The sequence below is a fragment of the Ursus arctos genome, unplaced genomic scaffold (assembly GCF_023065955.2).
Source record: "Ursus arctos isolate Adak ecotype North America unplaced genomic scaffold, UrsArc2.0 scaffold_12, whole genome shotgun sequence".
NCBI classification, from domain to species: Eukaryota; Metazoa; Chordata; class Mammalia; order Carnivora; family Ursidae; genus Ursus; species Ursus arctos.
In genome coordinates this window covers 1,276,422-1,295,593 of record NW_026622786.1, presented here as the reverse complement: position 1 = coordinate 1,295,593, position 19,172 = coordinate 1,276,422, and the positions used below count along the sequence as shown (strand labels likewise).

Genomic DNA, 19,172 nt, shown 5'->3' with positions numbered 1-19,172 from the left:
ACGTGAGAAACAGACTCAACTGTAAAGAACAAATTGATGGTTACCAGAGGGGAGGGGATGGGGAGATGGGTTAAACAGGTGATAGGGATTCAGGAAGGCACTTGCTGTGACAGCACTGGGTGATGTATCACAATACTGTACACCTGAAATCAATATAACACTATGTTAAGTAACTGGAATTAAAATAAAAACTTAAAAAAACAAAGCTACGAAGTGGGAGACTGTTCAATTGCCAGAGGTTGCACGTGCCCATTTACTTGCTTAGCCCTGGATTATTTCATCTCTTATATCATAAAAATAAAACCAGATTTTATATGCACACACATACAACTTAGCCAGGTTTTCTATATGCGCGCACACACAACTTACCCTTACACTTAAACACTATACGAGATAAATGGGATTTGTTGCATTAGTTTTAATTTTTTTCTAACACGCTCAAGAATAAGTAACTCAAACATTGTCAAAAGTGTACGTAGCACCTACAACCATCTTGCACACTCCATTGGGGGAAACTTGTCAACCAGGGAGGGGGGGAGGCGAAGCTCCAGCCGGCCACCAGGGGGCGCCACGGCCCGCCGTCCCGGAAGCGCTTGGTGTTCCGCGCCCGAGTGGAGGCGGGCCGCAGCGGCGGGGAGACCCTGGAGCATTACCCGCCAGGGGGCGGCCGAGCGCTCCCGAGCGGGGCGCCGCCGAGGCGCGGAGCCGAGTCCCCCCCCATCTCCCGGGCGGTAAGGGCGGGGTTGCGCGCGGGCCCTCCGGGCGGCGCGGGTGGGGCGGCGGGGCGCCGGCTCTGCGCCCGCCCTGGCCGCGGTGCGGGAGAGACCAGGGCCGCGCTTCCGGGAAGGGCCGGTCTAGACTTCCGCCCGCTCGGCCGGGAGGGGCCATGGGTGTCCTGGGGCTTCCAGCCGGCTTTGGGGCGCGGTCGGGTTCCTGTTTCCCTGACGTTTCGTGGGTCCTCCGTGGCGGTGTCGCGCCGGCCAGTGCGCACGCCTTGTCCTGATGTCTCTTATTAATATTTTAGTGTGAATGGTTTCTGTGCTTTAAATGGAAGCATTTGTTTTTTTCGTTTTGAAAACCTTTATTTTTAAAGGAATTTTTTTCATCTATAGAATGGTGACAACGGTACCGGCACCAAAGGGTTGATTAAATGAAATAATACCGGAAGTGCTTAAAACAGCTTAGTACGTGGAATTTTTGTTACTACTGTAGGTGGAAAAGTTGTTCTGGGAAACACAGGGACATGTGGCCCTTCAGGGGAGGTTTTAACTCTCTCTTTCAGGAGCCTTTGGAAACTTCTGATTCCTGGGCTAGCCTCCTTCCTCCCTTTTTTACGTGTAGTCCGGACGTCCTCACTTCTCAAGGGAGGTGTTCCCTGCAATTCCATTTTCTCCACTGGAAATTCCTGTTAGTTTAATTGCTTAGGTGGCAATTAAATAGAGTTTCCAGCAGGTGGCGCCAGAGCACCGTGGGTGTGTTTGCCCTTTCGGGTCCTTTAATTTCACAGGGGCTTATTGAACATCTGCCCTACCCTACGGTACAGAGTATTGGGTGGGGGATAGGGATGCATGAAGCTGTGGGCAGGAGCTCCTGGCCTCAGGGAGAACATAAATGATTTACTATTCTGGTCTTTTTCCTTCACAAGATTTTGGTCTTTATTGGATCCATTCATGTGATCATCAGTAAATATTTATTGGATGCCTACTCTGTTCTAGATGCTTTTCAAAGACTTGATGTACATCAGTGAACTAGAACACAGATCCTTGCCCTCATGGAGCTTACGTTCTAGCAGGCAGCAATAAAGATAATAAGTAAGTAAGTCACATAGTTTGTTAGAAGTGTTATGAAAAAGAAAAGTGTAAACCTGAGTGTGTGGGGGTGGGGTTGTTGGGATGGGCAGTTTGCGGTATTGAAGAGGGTGGCTAATAGAACTCATGAGGAAAGCAAAATCTGAGCAAAGATTCAGAAGAAATGAAGCTAGCCAGGCAGAAATCTGGGGGAAGGGTGGTCTAGAAACTGTGAAAAATTTGCGGCAGTGATATTGTATACCCTTTTACAGATGCGGTAACTGAGGCTCAGAGAAGTGAAATGACTTGTTTAAGGTCTTATGTGGGGTCTTACTGGCAAGTTGGTGTAGCTTTACTGCCGCATTCCTAGTCCTGTGTTCATGTACCAGATCCCATCACGACTCCGTGTTTGCCGAGGCGATGGCGCCTTCTTGTAAAGCTGCACAGTACACAGCCTGCTTAAGTGATGACTCAGGTCAGCTTGGCGTATTTCCACCCGTTGGGTAATACCAATACTGCCTGTGATCTTTCTTTTTTACATAATCAGTAAATATTTATTTGAGTGCTGTGGAGACTAGAAATGAAGCATGACCCCTGCACCTAAGGGACTAATAAACATTTTTGGTCTTCATCTCCTCTCTTTCATTTGCCTTCCCTGCTTCCCCCCAAACAAGTCCACTGATGATCTCTACTTACACCTTGGAATTGAGTTAGTTCTCAAACTTGGTCACCCATTCCCGGACTCTTCCCAGATTCCATTTGCTGTCAGCTGATACATGGTACCCCTCCCTCGTTATCTCTAGGTCCCGATTCTGCATTCCCTCTACACTGTGTTGGACTAGTCTATGAGACCGGGCTTCTGCTTTGCCCTCTACTCCTAGGCTTTGATTAGATGCCCCACCTTGGCCCTTACTTAGTTCCCCTCTAGAACTGTCTCTTTGTCACCCATATTGACAGTTGTTGAGATCTGTCCGCTTGATTGGAGACTCTGTGTCCTCTTCCTTGGAAATTGTGCTCCTTGGGCATTCTGCTTGGTCCCCCTGAGCTGCCTCTCTGAGCCTGAGTCACCTCTCTCTTCCTCTGGCCCTGAGAACTCAGGACATGTGCTGGGTCTCCTTCCTGCCCACATTTGCTGGGAGGTGATTGTGTTACCTGGTGTTAAAGTCCTGGATTATGTTGTGTGTGGATCAGCAGTGCAGGACAGAAAGCTGTATTTAGGTAATTAACTGAGAACTAGTAGTTTGGAGGAGAGCGGTACTTAGTAGTAGATAAGAATGAAGAGGCCTGGTGTTGAAGAATGGGTAGAATTAAGATGTGTAGGGGAGAGGGGCGCCTGGGTGGCACAGCGGTTAAGCGTCTGCCTTCGGCTCAGGGCGTGATCCCGGTGTCCTGGGATCGAGCCCCACATCAGGCTCTTCTGCTATGAGCCTACTTCTTCCTCTCCCACTCCCCCTGCTTGTGTTCCCTCTCTCGCTGGCTATCTCTATCTCTGTCGAATAAATAAATAAAATCTTAAAAAAAAAAAAAGATGTGTAGGGTGGTGAACAGGGTGGTGGTGAACTTGGGGTGTTGTGGGACAATGAGAGATTAGTCTGAATAGAACAGAGAGGGTGTGTTTGGGAGTGCTGTGGGAAGATGGTAGATAGGCAGGGCGGGGCTGGAGCAGAGTTTGGAGCACCAGGTCAAGAAGTTTGTATTACAGCATCATGAACTATTCTTAAATACGGAAGTACCCGGGAAGCTGGTCTAAAGGCCTTAAGGACAACATGTCATTAGGACTTGTATATCCACCTGCTTATCTTTGAGCATCTTAAATTTAGTACCTTCCTGAATGCCCTGTATAAAAGAGGTCCCATTGGTTATTTTGTCATGGTGTCCTGGTTCTTATTCTTTGCTTGTTTATTCTCAGTCTCCTCTAGCGTGTCTTCTAATGATGCTGCGATGGCAAGGACTCCATCTGGTTCCCTTTCGTGTCCCCAGGATGCAGTGCAGTACAGCTACTAAAGGCTCTAAAAATAATTGTTGACTGAATGAACACTCTTGACTAAATATCTGTTTCTCAAACCTTGCTCTCAAACCTTCTGGATGCTTGAATTCTCTTAGTGCTAACACGATCCATCTGGTCTGCACAGTTGGGAACTTGGAGTCAACCTTGATGCAGATAGGAACACAGACCCTTACTGCTCCTGAACTTAACATGGGCTGTAGTCCCACTGAGACCTTCTTTTATACTCCATTATGACAAGGTAACAACGTACCCTGTTGCATTTTATTTTTTATTTTTATTTTTTATTTTTTTAAAAGATTTTATTTATTTATTCGACAGAGATAGAGACAGCCAGCGAGAGAGGGAACACAAGCAGGGGGAGTGGGAGAGGAAGAAGCAGGCTCCCAGCGGAGGAGCCTGATGTGGGGCTCGATCCCAGAACGCCGGGATCACGCCCTGAGCCGAAGGCAGACGCTTAACCGCTGTGCCACCCAGGCGCCCCTATTTTTATTTTTTTATAATATTTTTTATTATATTATGTTAGTGACCATACAGTACATCCCTAGTTTTTGATGTAAAGTTCCATGATTCATTACTTGCGTATAACATTTTAGATGTGAAGGGTGAAAGCATCAAATGTAAACATCAAGGGAAGAGAAGTTAGAATTCATTGGGAAGCAAGGCCAATGGCAAATCGTAAGTTACATCTTTCTAACCATGATATTAACTATTCTGATCTCTTCAAGGGGCAGAATTACATAATGGTTTAATAATAGTATTGGCTTATTAGCATTAGATTGCCTGGGCTCAGATCATGCTTCTGCCACTTACTCATTGTGTGTCTTTGGAAAAGCTGCTTTAACCTTTTCGTGGCTCTGTTTTCTCATCCACAAAATATGAGTGAGAATAATACCTCACGAAATTATTGTGATTAAGTTCTCAGAGCCGTGCTAGCTCGTAGTAAATGCTCAACAAGGGATAGGTGTTGTTAGCTCTCACTATTCACTGGGCACTTAAGATAACGTACAGTCTGTTGCCATTTTGAGTTGCTGATCTGACACAGGCAGCCACATTTCATCAGGGAATGATCTTTACAAGATGTGACCAAGGGTGTAGTAGTGAAGGGAGGTTGGAGTTTGTTGAGTGAGGACTGAGTTTCTGCAGGAGAAGAGGTGGCCAGGGAGAGCACGGGTCCGGATGGGATTCGTTTGGGTGGAACAGGCACATGAATTCCCTGACACAACGAAGGAAACGTTACCGCTCAGCTTTCTATAAGCCGGGCCCCGCAGACGTCTGGGAGAACTCTGCCTCCACACAAATTTAGGGGCTGTTTGTTCCAGCTCTTTGAAAAATGTCCTCGGTATTTTGATCGGGATAGCATTGAAAGTGTAGATTGCTCTGGGTAGCATGGACATTTTATCTATGTTAATTCTTCTGATCCGTGAGCATGGAATACTTTTCCATCTTTTTGTGTCTTCTTCAATGTCGTACAAGAGTGATCTGTAGTTTCTAGAATATAGATCCTTTATGTCTCTGGTTAAGTTAATTCCAAGGTAATGTACGGTTTTTGGTGCTATTGTAAATGGAATGGATTCCCTAATTTCTCTTTCTTCGGTCTCGTTATTCGTGTATGGAAATGCAACTGATTTCTGAGCATTGATTTTGTATCCTGCCACATTACTGAATTGCTCTACAATTTCTAGTAATTTGGGAGTGGATTCTTTTGGGTTTTTCATATAGAGTATCATGTCATCTGCGAAGAGAGACATTTTGACTTCTTCTTTGCTGATTTGAATACCTTTGATCCGTTTTTGTCGTCTGATTGCTTTTGCAAAGACTTCTAGTACTATGTTGAATAATACTGGTGAGAGTGGGCATCCTTGTCGTGTTCCTGATCTTAAGGGAAGGGCTTTCAGCTTTTCCCCATTGAGAATGATATTTGCTGTAGGCTTTTCATAGATGGTTTTTATGAAATTGAGGAATGTACCCTCTATTCCTACACTCTGAAGGGTTTTAATCAGGAAAGGATGCTGTATTTTGTCAAATGCTTTTTCTGCATCAACTGAGAGGATCATATGGTTCTTGACTCTTTTCTTGTTGATATGATCTATCACACTGATCGATTTGCGAATGTTGAACCACCCTTGCATCCCAGGGATGAATCCCACTTCATCGTGATGCATAATCCTTTTAATGGACTGTTGGATCCTATTAGCTAGGATCTTGTTGAGAATTTTGGTGTCCATATTCATCAGGGATATCAGTCTTTAATTCTCCTTTTTGATGGGGTCTTTGCCTGGTTTGGGGATCAAGGTAATGCTGGCCTCATAGAATGAGTTTGGTAGTTTTCCTTAAATTTGTGTGGAACCAGATAAGGCCCCGAATCGCCAAGGAATTGTTGAAAAGGAAAAACTAAGCTGGGGGCATCATGTTGCCGGATTTCAAACTATACTACAAAGATGTGATCACAAAGACAGCATGGTACTGGCACAAAAACAGACACATAGAACAATGGAACAGAATAGAGACCCCAGAAATGGACCCTTGGCTCTTTGGGCAAGTAATCTTTGACAAAGCAGGAAAAAACATCCAGTGGAAAAAAGACAGTCTCTTCAATAAATGGTGCCTGGACAATTGGACAGCTACATGCAAAAGATGAAACTTGACCACTCTCTCACACCATACACAAAGATACTTGACCACTCTCTCACACCATACACAAAGATAAACTCCAAATGGATGAAAGACCTTGATGTGAGACAGGAATCCATCAAAATCCTAGAGGAGAACATAGGCTGCAACCTCTATGACATCGGCCACAGCAACCTTTTTCATGACACATCTCCAAAGGCAAGAGAAACAAAAGATAAAATGAACTTGTGGGACTTCACCAAGATAAAAAGCTTCTGCACAGCCAAGGAAACAGTCAAAAAAACTAAGAGGCAGCCCACGGAATGGGAGAATATATTTGCAAATGACACTACAGATAAAAGACTGGTATCCAAGATCTACAAAGAACTTCTCAAACTCAATACACAAGAAACAAATAAACAAATCAAAAAATGGGCAGAAGATATGAACAGACACTTTTCCAATGAAGACATACAAATGGCTAACAGACACATGAAAACATGTTCAAAATCATTAGCCCTCAGGGAAATTCAAATCAAAACCACATTGAGATACCACCTTATGCTAGTTAGAATTGCAAAAATTGACACAGCAGGAAACAACAAATGTTGGAGAGGATGTGGAGAAAGGGGATCCCTCCTACATTGTTGGTGGGAATGCAAGTTGGTACAGCCCCTTTGGAAAACAGTGTGGAGGTCCCTTAAAAAGTTAAAAATAGAGCTACCCTATGATCCAGCCATTGCACTACTGGGTATTTACCCCAAAGATACAGACGTAGTGAAGAGAAGGGCCATATGCACCCCAATGTTCATAGTAGCATTGTCTACAATAGCTAAATTGTGGAAGGAGCCGAGATGCCCTTCAACAGATGACTGGATTAAGAAGATGTGGTCCACTCAATGTGAGACAGGAATCCATCAAAATCCTAGAGGAGAGCATAGGCAGCAACCTCTATGACATCGGCCACAGCAACCTTTTTCATGACACATCTCCAAAGGCAAGAGAAACAAAAGATAAAATGAACTTGTGGGACTTCACCAAGATAAAAAGCTTCCGCACAGCCAAGGAAATAGTCAAAAATACTAAGAGGCAGCCCACGGAATGGGAGAAGATATTTGCAAATGACACTACAGATAAAAGACTGGTATCCAAGATCTACAAAGAACTTCTTAAACTCAATACACAAGAAACAAATAAACAATTCATAAAATGGGCAGAAAATATGAACAGACACTTTTCCAATGAAGACATACCTATGGCTAACAGACACATGAAAAAATGTTCAAAATCATTAGCCATCAGGGAAATTCAAATCAAAACCACACTAAGATACCACCTTACACCAGTTAGAATGGCAAAAATTGACAAGGCAAGAAACAACAATTGTTGGAGAGGATGTGGAGAAAAGGGATCCCTCCTACATTGTTGGTGGGAATGCAAGTTGGTACAGCCACTCTGGAAAACAGTGTGGAGGTCCCTTAAAAAGTTAAAAATAGAACCACCCTAAGATCCAGCAATTGCACTACTGGGTGTATACCAAAGATACAGAAGTAGTGAAGAGAAGGGCTGTATGCACCCCAATGTTCATAGCAGCATTGTCCAGAGTAGCTAAATTGTGGAAGGAGCCGAGATGCCCTTCAACAGATGACTGGATTAAGAAGATGTGGTCCATATATACAATGGAATATTACTCACCGTCAGAAAGAGTGATTTCTCAACATTTGCTGCAACATGGATGGCACTGGAGGAGATAATGCTAAGTGAAATAAGTCAAGCAGAGAAAGACAATTGTATGATTTCTCTCATCTATGAAACATAAGAACTAGGAAGATCAGTAGGAGAAGAAAGGGATAAAGAAAGGGGGTAATCAGAAGCGGGAATGAAGCATGAGAGACTATGGACTCTGAGAAACAAACTGGGGGCCTCAGAGGGGAGGGGGGTGGGAGAATGGGATAGACCGGTGATGGGTAGTAAGGAGGGCACGTATTGCATGGTGCTCTGGGTGTTATACGCAACTAATGAATCCTTGAACTTTACATAAAAAACCAGGGATGTAGTGTATGGTGACTAACATAATATAATAAAAATATTATTAAAAGAAAAAAAGAAAGGAAGCATACCAATCAAAGGCAGAGAAGCCTAATGGTTACAGCATGGCAGAGCCAGACCATTTGGTTTGAATGCTGGCACCAATGCCTATATATATAAATTTGGACAAATTACCTAATCTTGCTTGATGTGTAAAATGGAAATGTACCAATATCTACTTCACAAGATCATTCTGAGGATTAAACATTATAGGTAAAGTACAAAGAATTGTGCCTGGCATATTGTAAGCATTATATAATAAGCAGTAATTATCTATCTATATAGCAATAATATATAAATAGTAATAATAATGGCTATTGTTATCCAATATTTATTTTATATTAATTTGTATTTAACATCTAAATAATTGGACAGGACTAGATGAAACTAAAATAGTTTGTAAGGGACAGAAACCCAACTCAAGTTGGGCTTTTTAAATGGCAAGTGTGCTTAGAGATCTTGAGGAAGGGCTACCTCTCATGAAACATCAGGACAAGAAGGTATTTGGGTGATCATCAGTAAACAGTGGAACCACAGACAACTCAAACACTGCCAGATTCTCTCCCTCGTTCTTCAAGACAGCTTCCTGCTTCTCTTTCTCTTTGCAAAGTGGCTTCCTCCTCTCTGAAACCCTGCCGGGAAACATGGGGCTGACACGTCATAAGCCTTATATCCTAAATTCTAAAAACTCAGAGGCGGGTTTACTTTTTTCTCAGTTCCAATTTTAAAAACCTTTCCAGGCAAGATTTCCCATTGCCCATTCCTGAGGCAGCTCCACAAACGTCCAGATGAGTGAGGGATAGAACAGCTCCCAGTCCAACAAGGGCTGCAGGACAGGTCTAAGCACTCTTGAACATCTTTTAAAATGTTTTTACATGAAAACAAGATTATTTAACAGCAAAAATAAACTTCTTCCTCTAAATCAGTGCCTGCCATCTTCTCTGCCAGGATTCCTCGATTGGCTTTTCTTCTCAAGCTCAGCGAAGGCTCCAACAGCAAAAGAAAATCTCCCAGCTTCCTGTACTTTCCCACACTTGGAACAGAACTATGTTTGTAGGATGTTCATTTCTGAATGAGTCTTGCTTGTTGTGCATAACTTGTTTGGTCTAGATTCCAAATCTAGATGCCTAAGTTAGAGGAATCTCATTCTTGGTCCTGACCACAAGTTTTTGTTTTTAAGATGCAAACTTAGAAAATCACATCATTTGATTCTTGTAGTTGAAGTGTTGTGGCTGTGTATCATAAACTCTGAAAAAGAGTTTTAATAAACAAAAATTACTCTATTAAAAAAAAGATGTGGTTCATATATACAATGGAATATTACTCAGCCATCAGAAAGAACAGTTACCCAACATTTGCAGCAACATGGATGGGACTGGAGGAGATTATGCTAAGTGAAATAAGTCAAGCAGAGAAAGACAATTATCACATGGTTTCACTCATTTATGGGACATAAGAAATAGCAGGAAGATCGGTAGGAGAAGGAAGGGAAGAATGAAGGTGGGGTAAACAGAAGGGGGAATGAACCACGAGAGACTATGGACTATGAGAAACAAACTGAGGGCCTCAGAGGGGAGGGGGTGGGGGAATGGGAGAGACCGGTGATGGGTAGTAAGGAGGGCACGTATTGCATGGTGCAGTGGGTGTTATACCCAACTAATGAATCATCGAGCCTTACATCGGAAACCGGGGATGTACTGTATGGTGACTAACATAATATAATAAAAAATTATTAAAAAAAAAAAGATTGCCTGAACACAGATGGAGGGGAGTTTGGAGAAAAAATAAGGAGAAGGATATAGTGTGTGAGGCTCAGCTCTTCCCTTGCCCCAGACTGAGTATGAGGGATGGTGATTTTTTTTTTCCAGAAAGGGATCAATGGAGGCACTTGTTGTGACGAGCACTGGGTGTTATACACAACTAATGAATTGCTGAACACTACATCAAAAACTAATGATGTTGGCTAACTGAACATAATATGTTGGTTAACTGAACATAATAATAATAATAAAAAAGAAAGGTATTGATGTGTTTTCTGAATAAGGCCTTGATCAGGGTGGCTAACTGTCTTTATAGCACATTGTATACTGCCCGTAGATAAAGGAGTCTCTGTAAATTAGTATGTCTGGTATCAGTGAACAGTCCACTTGGTAAATGTGGGCCTGCCAGAGCTGAGAGGACACGTGCCTCCCTGTCTCAGTGTCCCCACAGTGCCTGCAAGCCCTACAGAGAGGTGCTCTAGTACTGTGGAGTAGAAGCCATGTCTTGGCATGAGTGTTGCAGAAACAGCCCCTGAGTTTGCCTTAGCCTGAAAATGGCCCGGGAGGGCATTTGTGGGCGTCGAGTGAGCCCGTCCCCTTCCTGGGCTCTTGCCTGTCTTCCTCTTCAACACTCTGGTCTAGTCACTTCTCTAATTCTATCTCTAAAAGGATTTAAGTCTCATATATTGGTGTTTCCCTGTCATCTGGGTCCATTCTGGGCTCTAACCCTCAAGTTACTTCTTGGGTGGGCCCCTCTCTCTGTTCATTCCGCGATACATCTGCACAGCTGTTTCCAGAGGCACAGTCATTTCCCAAACCAGTCACCTCTTCACCTACAATGTTCTGGAATCTCTGTGCCTGCTCCCTCAGGTCCTTTCACTCATTCAGTGCTGACCCGATTTCCTGACAGTTCCCCTGGTTGTCTGGCCTTTGGCTTTGTGGTGATTTCCTTCAGCGTTCGCTCCTCCTTGCTGTGCTTGGTGGCTTTATTTCCAATACACAGCTTCCCCGGTTCTTTGCTTATTTGTTTGCCAGTAAAACCTGCCATTGCTGTTCGTTGAACCCATAGTTTTAGATCGTGGAATTATACCATTAGAATTTCAGTGGGATTTTTGAGGTAACTCTCTCCTTACCTGACTGACACCAGCTGTTCCTGAATAACACTGCTTTCCAGCAGTTCCTGTGCAGAGCACTCCTTCTCCCTGCACTGTGTGTGGCCTGGAGATGGACTAAGCATGCTTTCTGCTCACCGTCTGGCTTCTTTCAGCAACCACTCCTTCACTGATGCACATATACTCCACCCTCTTACCATCCTCATTTTTGGCTTGAGTAATCTCCTTGCCCTATAACCATATTCAATGAGAACTTTGGCACCTGTCTCTTCTCACCTGGCTTTTGTCATCATTCTGGAAAACTTCAACAACATGTTGGTGTCACATCTGGATCCTTCGCTTCTTATACCCCATTGATTCCCACCTCCACTCCATGTCAGCCACCCGTTTGAATGGCCGCACCCCAGACCTTGCTGCCACCCACGATCATTCCACCTCTAAAGCCATGAACCCTGAAATTCCAATTATTATTATTATTTTTTTAAGTAGGTCCCATGCCCAGTGTGGAGCCCAATGCAGGGCTTGAACTCACAACCCTGAGATCAAGACCTGAGCTGAGACCAAGAGTTGGAAGCTTAACTGACTGAGCCACTCAGGCCCCCCATGAAAGTCTAATTATTGGTCTCACAGCACAGCTTTCTAACTCTGTGACTCCCAGGTTCCCACTAAGTCTGTTCTTAAAAAATAATCTTTATTTTGAGTAATTGCATGCCTGCCTCCCAGAATTAATACTAATAAGCATTTTGTCATATTTGTTTCGAGTCTTATTCGAGTGAATGAAACATTAAAGGTACATTTAAGTCTCTTTCCTGTGCTCTACCCCTAGATTCTGATCCCCTCTCCTCACCAGAAGCAACCGCTGTCATGAATTTGGTGAATGTGTATGTGTGTGTATATAAAATATAATTTTGGGGCGCCTGGGTGGTTCAGTCAGTTGGGCATCTGCCTTTGGCTCAGGTCATGACCCCAGGGTCCTAGGATCCAGCCTCCTGCTCCGTGGGGAGTCTGCTTCTCCCTCTCCCTCTGCTGCTCCCCCTGCTTGTGCTCTCTTGCTCTCTCTCTGTTAAGTAAATAAATGACACATCTCCAAAGAAAATCTTATTTATTTATTTATTTATTTATTTATTTATTTGACCGAGAAAGACAGTGAGAGAGGGAGCACAAGTAAAGGGAGTGTGAGAGAGAGAAGCAGGCTTCCGATGCAGGGCTGTATCTCAGGACCCTGGGATCATGACCTGAGCCGAAGGCAGACGCTTAACGGCTGAGCCACCCAGGCGCCCCTAAAGAAAATCTTAAAAAAAAATGTAATACTGTTTCTTGTTCCTGTACATAATTTGCAAGTTGATTTTCACTCAGTGTTTGAAAATCTACATGTACTGGGACACCTGGGTGGCTCAGTCGGTTAAGCGCCTGCCTTTGGCTCAGGTCATGATCCTGGGGTCCTGGGATTGAGTTCCACATCGGGCTCCCTGCTCAGCTTCTCCTTCTGCCTGCCCCTCCTCTTGCTTGTGCTCTCTCTCTTTCTCTCTCTCTGACAAATAAATAATAAAATCTTTAGGAAAAAAAAAGAAAATCTACATGTACATAACAAATTGTCCATTCCTCCTAAGTGCTCCATAGCATCCCAATGTAAGAATATAGTGCAGGGGCGCCTGGGTGGCACAGCGGTTAAGCATCTGCCTTCAGCTCAGGGCGTGATCCCGGCATTATGGGATCGAGCCCCACATCAGGCTCCTCCACTATGAGCCTGCTTCTTCCTCTCCCACTCTCCCTGCTTGTGTTCCCTCTCTCGCTGGCTGTCTCTATCTCTGTCGACTAAATAAATAAAATCTTAAAAAAAAAAAAAGAATATAGTGCAGTTTATTAATCCATTTTCCAAATTCATCACTACACAGAGTGCTGCATTAAACACCCGTGTAAAAATCTTCCCACACGGAAGTTAGTACAGCTCTGTGGCTCAGGTGGGTCTATGGTTAGACCATATGGCAACTCGTGTGCATTAGAGAGGCTTCCTTTTGCATGGACCTGGTCCTTTGAACACACAGCTTGGCAAACGGAGGGGCCTGGGCAAAGAGGAAAGTTCTCAGGTGGATGCAGCTTTGTGCTCAAGATGCATGAATTGTTAAGCGGATGTGGACGGGGTTTCTTGGACTTACTCCCTGTGGGCACCTCTGGACAGGGGACAGATCTCACAGCCATCTTTGGTGCCTTGGGTTAAGACAAAACAAAACTTCAGTCACACTGTGTGGGTTTAAATGCTAGCTATTGTGACCATAACAAACTGCTTAAAATCTGTGCCTCACTGTGCTCATCAGTAAAATGGGAATATGGAATTCTTTCCTGTGGGTTGTATAGTAGGGATAATCAAGAAGGTTACATATAGTAGTGTTTAGCGTATAGTAAGTTTTACGTAAATGTTAGATATTATTATTTTCTTACATGTGCAAGTTCCTTTACAGTTTAATAGCAGGACTATAGCGGCTGGTTGAAAGGGTATGTGCTTTTTAAGTCAACCTGTTCTTTATCCCGTCTCTATTTTTTCAGTCTATCAGTCTCCCTCTTGCTTTCTTTCATATCCAGCCTGGATCCTATAATCTCACTTTTGAAACTGTGGACCTCAGTCATGTTATAGGGCATTGGGATTGTTCTGAGCAATGGAAAGCATCGCAAAGAGGAGCAAACCAAGTCACCCAGGCTGCTCCCCAAAGTGGGCAGAAGGAAAGGTTTGGATTAAGGGTGCGATAAGAGTGACCTCCTTCTGCCAGGCATGAGGACTCTTCTTATCTAGGTGGGGCCTCCACCTCCTTTGAGAGACGTCTCACATAACAATGGTGAGTGGTCTGAGCTCGTTTTCTTCCTCTCACTTCCTTCCTTCCACCCCCACCCTCCCCATGCACATACTCCTTCAGCCAGCGTCCGATACATTTATTATTAACAGCTGCTATTGCCTGTTCCTTGCTTTCCTCTCCTTGCTAATTCTCCCACATTATGCTTCTCGCATTTTCTTCAGTTCTGTTGCCAAAAAATGTCCCAATATTCTTAATTCTTTCTTAGAATACTCCCTGCAACCCTTTTTTTCTACCAGAAAGCTGGTTTCCCTTTATCCTATGAAGTGGAACCTAGCTGTTCCTGGTGAGGTCGGTGGGCTAGTAGATGGATTGAAAAGTTTTGCAGTCAGTCACGCTTGAATTCGAATCTGAACTGTATCATAGGTAGACTGTGAGTCCTTTGCCTCGTGACAACTTATAAAGATCTCAGTTTGCACACCTTGGTTTAAGGATCTCTGCTCCAAAGAGTTGTGAGGTAAAAAAGGGATAAGTAACCTCACATTGATACATAGCTTCTAGTATATTCCATATTGTTTTTACCTTTACCCAAAAACTGCTGCTACTAGCAAGCCCATCCTTACAACAGTAATTGGAATGTAGAAGAAAATTTGCCTGTAACTTTATCCCTCTCTTCACCCACATACAGTTTGGGCCCAAGAGAGGTCCTACAGGTGTCTTTCCCTTCCTCCCATACCTGTACCCCTCACTAAGGGTCATTAAGTGTCCTTGAACCCTTCACTTTTTCTTGCACCTGCCCTGCCAATTCCAAACCTGTGGTGAACCTAAGTTCGTTTTTTTTGCTGCTTCTGCCAGGCTGCTGGGTGCTGGTGAATATCATACGCATTAGCTTCTCTCTGAACATTTGTGATGTGCAGCCTCATCCAGGCTCTGAACACTGCCTGGCAGTCTCTTCTCTGATCCTAGTAGGTGCCCTTTCTCGGACTCTCAACAGGTGTATCACACCTTTTCTGCTTTTTTCAAGCCTCCCTCCCTTCCCATCTTCCTTTTAGGAGATCACTTCACTTCCTCCTTTATTAAAGGCGGTGGAATAATTGAAAAAACATTAGGAGCCCAGTCTCAAGAAGAATGGTTCCTTGAATAAATGACACTGTAGACATTTAAAGAGAAAAAAGCCACAAGGTTACCAAGGTTACAGTTAGTGTGTTCATGTGGGTAAAACAGCAGTTCCCTCACATGATTATCATACTTGTAGAAGTTAGTGTTACAGATGTCAGGGAGAAAGCTTTTTATGTTAAGGAGTCGGTAATTTACAGGAAAGGGCTCAAGGCTTCATTGATTTGGGGAGATTAATTCTAGGTAGAAGCTTCTTCCTTATTTTTAGCTTATCTCAGGGCATAAAGAGGGTTTTTCCTCTCCAGCTGTGGGACCTGGCCTGGCAAGGGGTCAGTTTTGTTTTCTCCATAGGGGCCAATGGATGTGAAGTCTCCTAAATTCCATTATTCTGTAAGGAAGCCACTGGATCATAGGGCATTCAAATGCAGGTTGCTTTCCCCTAGAAGTTTGGTTTCAGTGGGTGTGGGGTGGGAGCCCAAGAATGTGCTTTTTAAATAATTACCTCAGCTGATTCTGATGCAGCTCTTCCTAAGGACCCCTTTTTAGAAACACCGACATAGTTAGGTCTTCTCTCATTTTTACTGCCTTTTTGCCTCAAGAGTGTGAGGTACACTATTCCTGTTCAGGGCTGATTTTTCTGTATGTGATCTTGATTGCATTTTTGTCATTTCTTCTGGGTCTTCGAGCCAGTAGTGAATCTCCCTTTCTCTGGTACTGTCTCACAATCTCCTTCCCCTTGGCTTATCAATATTATTCACTCATTTAGTAATTTTTTGTTGTTGTTGTTTAGTGTCTCGTATATTTCCAGTATTTGGTTTAATTTCCTTCTTTGTAAAGCCTGCTTCTTTCCTCCTGCTTACTCTTCTCCTCTTTACCTCTTAACTTTTTGAAGGAATCTTCCCTTTCCATACTGATTTTTAGCAATAATTGCAACCACCATAACAACAAATGGTAATAAGGATAGCCACTAAAATTTACTGGTTGATTCCTGTGGACCAGACACTTTCCTAAGTGCTTTACATATATTGACTGTTTGGCTGATACTCCACGTATCAGCTAAAAAATATGTCTATTAGGATCTGATACTGGACTATTTATCCGGTGATACTGACCTGCTTTGTGTGCCCTTCTACCAATACCCTCGGTTTTATTATGACTTTATTAACTACATTTTATGTTCATGCCCGTTACTTAATGGAATTCTCATCTTGACTTCTGGAACACCCTTTTTTTGTGCTTGTCTTCCTACTTTGATTCATCTTTGTCAATGTCCTTCACTGGCTTTTCTGCTTACATCAACTCCATTTAGAGCCCTTTAGAGCTTGCTTCCCACTTCCTTTTCCAGCCACAGTCCCCAGTACTCTCTCCTGGCCCTATGTGCTTCAGCCAGAGACACCGTCTCTTTGGTCCCTGAACACACTGTTTCCTCCATATCTTTGCACATGGAGTCCCCTTCTTTGCTGTGAAGTCTGGCAGTATTGCACAGCAGATTGTCCCAGCTGTGTGCCTCAGAGTGCCTGCTCATTGAAGACCTTCAACACCTGTAACGCTCAGGCTTTGTAGATAAGGACCATGCAGCCCCTGGGAGGGTGCTTAGGGATCTTTTCATCTATGGGGTAGAGCACACAGTGTGGGGGAGCTGGAGAGCACAGGAGTAGGTAGTGAGGCAGGGCGGAGACAGGGAATTCTGGCTGTTGGGGGCAGTGGATTTGGATCTTCGTCTTTCAGGAGTGCAAGACTGTGGGTGGTTGTTTTTAATTAGTCCACAATGAACTTCAAAGGAGGCATGCAGTAAGGAGGACTAGGTCAGAAATGCCACCCTCTGGAATTGAAGTTAATGAGGACCATTAAATGTGATGAGGTAGATAAAATGTGAGGACGTGAGTTCTCTGTAGCAGGGATCCTCCCTTGCAAATTGTTCTTAAGTGTGTTGCTAATGAGTGAGGCTATTTCTCAAGTGTCCCTCAAGGACATTAAGTATCCTTGCGCTGAGGGTAGGAAAGGAGAGTCAGAGGACTATTAGTTGATGTGTCTCCAGCAGTGCCCAGAAGAGGGTGCTGCTTTGGTTTTAGGGTTAGATTGTACAGGTGGCCCTTGAACAGCATGGTTTGAACTGCGCAGCTCCACTTATGTGTGGACTTTTTTGGATAAATATAGCACAGTACTGTAAACATATTTTCTGTTCTTTATAATTTTCTTAACATTTTCTCTAGTTGACTTGATTGTAAGACTATGATAATATTATACATGTAACATACAAAGTAGGTGTTATTTGAATGTTTATGTTGTTGGTAAGGTTTGTGGTCAACAGTAGGCTGTTAGTAAAGTTTTTGGAGGAGTCAGAAGTTATATGCAGGTTTTCAGCAGTGCATGGAGGGAGAGGTGAGCGCGCCTACCCTGCATGTTGTTCAAGGGTTAACTGTAGTTGTTTAAAGAGAAGTATTACTAGAGTGAAAGACCTTTCTGGTATCAACGCATGTGTTTGAGTGTCAAACAGATCTGGGTCTCAACCTGGCTCTACTAATGTAAGGAAGTCACTTGACCTTTCTGAGTCGTCTTTTCCTCTTCAATAAAACGAGTATAAAACACCTGTAGTCATAGGGTTGTTTTGGAATGAAACTAAGCAATGAATAATATATTAAATAATATATATGAAACACATAATTTAATATTCCCTGCTCACATGGTATTAAAAAAATGTTAGTTTCATACTCTCTCTCCCTTTTAGGACAAATTGTTAAAATTGTGTTACCATAGCATGATAGAGTAACATTGAATAAAAAAAACCTCTTTTGCTCTAAAACTCATTTAACAACTTCTGATATGTCTTAAATGAATCTACCCCATGGGAGGGAATACCCAGTGGTGGAGAACTGGTTCCTGTTCCCAATGAGCATATATTTTGTAGTTAGTAAATTAGATGCTAAGACTTTGCTTACTATGAATCTGTCTCTCAGAGCTTGGTTACATGTAAAAGTCGATTTTCTTCATCTTCAAAAGTGAGGTCCAGATGCTGGACAAGGTGTTGAGACCCTATAAGATCCTGCCTAAAACAATGACCTTACTGCTTCTACCTTTAGATTCTGTAGTCATAACAAAGAGAAGAGAAACACATGAAAAATGGGCTTAGCTTTACAACTAGGCATTTATATGAAATTTCTTTGTTTTCTCTTACTAGAATAATTTTTTTTTTTCCTCCAGAACTCTGAAAATTTGGAAGAGGCAAAGAATAGGGTTGGGCTGTTGCCTGGAAAAGGGCTCAGGATTTGGTCATCATCCTTGTAGATTCAGATAGGATGCACTCCTGTCAGAGTTGATTAGACTCAGGAAAGCTGTTCCTTTGTAACTAAACTCACCAGGGACTGAAGTAAGAAAACCAGAATGCCAAGAGAGAGTCAGAAAATCAGAAATGCACCGCCAGAAACACTAGGTATCTATATTAGTGAATGGCTAGTGAATGCCTTTTCTTTTTGGGAAAATTATAGGAAGCCAGTATGTTCAAACCTCCCTGGTGAGTTTCAAGTCGAGCCAGACAGTTGGTTGTATGATTCTGATGGTGAATATCATCAGGCACTGATGTACTGATACGTATACTTCAAGAAGTGGGACGTGCTGGGCCAGAGAGTCTCTGGACTAGCTGGGCAGAGTCCTTTCTCCCTTGAGCAGTCCTCGATGGTCATTCTATCGTGGATCCTTGTGTCCTCCTTTTCCTTGTGAAATAACTTGAGGTTTATGAATAAGTGTAGGGAATAATAAACTTGAGGTTTATGAATAAGTGTAGGGAATAATATAGTAAACATCTTTTTGCTTAATGGGGCACCTAGGTGGCTCAGTCGGTTAAGAGGCTGACTCTTGGCTTGAGCTCAGGTCATGATCTCTGGGTCCTGGGATCAAGCCCCACCTAC

At 43.3% G+C, this 19,172-nt stretch overlaps 1 long non-coding RNA gene across 3 annotated transcripts in view; it reads left to right on the top strand.

Moving 5' to 3' along the window:
• The first annotated feature begins 598 nt into the window (after positions 1-598).
• LOC113246190 (uncharacterized) overlaps positions 599-19,172 on the top strand; it is an 85,442-nt gene continuing 66,868 nt past the window's right edge. For all 3 annotated transcript variants that reach the window (XR_006408317.3, XR_008958719.1, XR_007190346.2), the window contains exons 1-2: positions 599-731; positions 1,716-1,811. This is a non-coding gene — a long non-coding RNA (uncharacterized LOC113246190). The remainder of the gene's footprint in view (positions 732-1,715; positions 1,812-19,172) is intronic.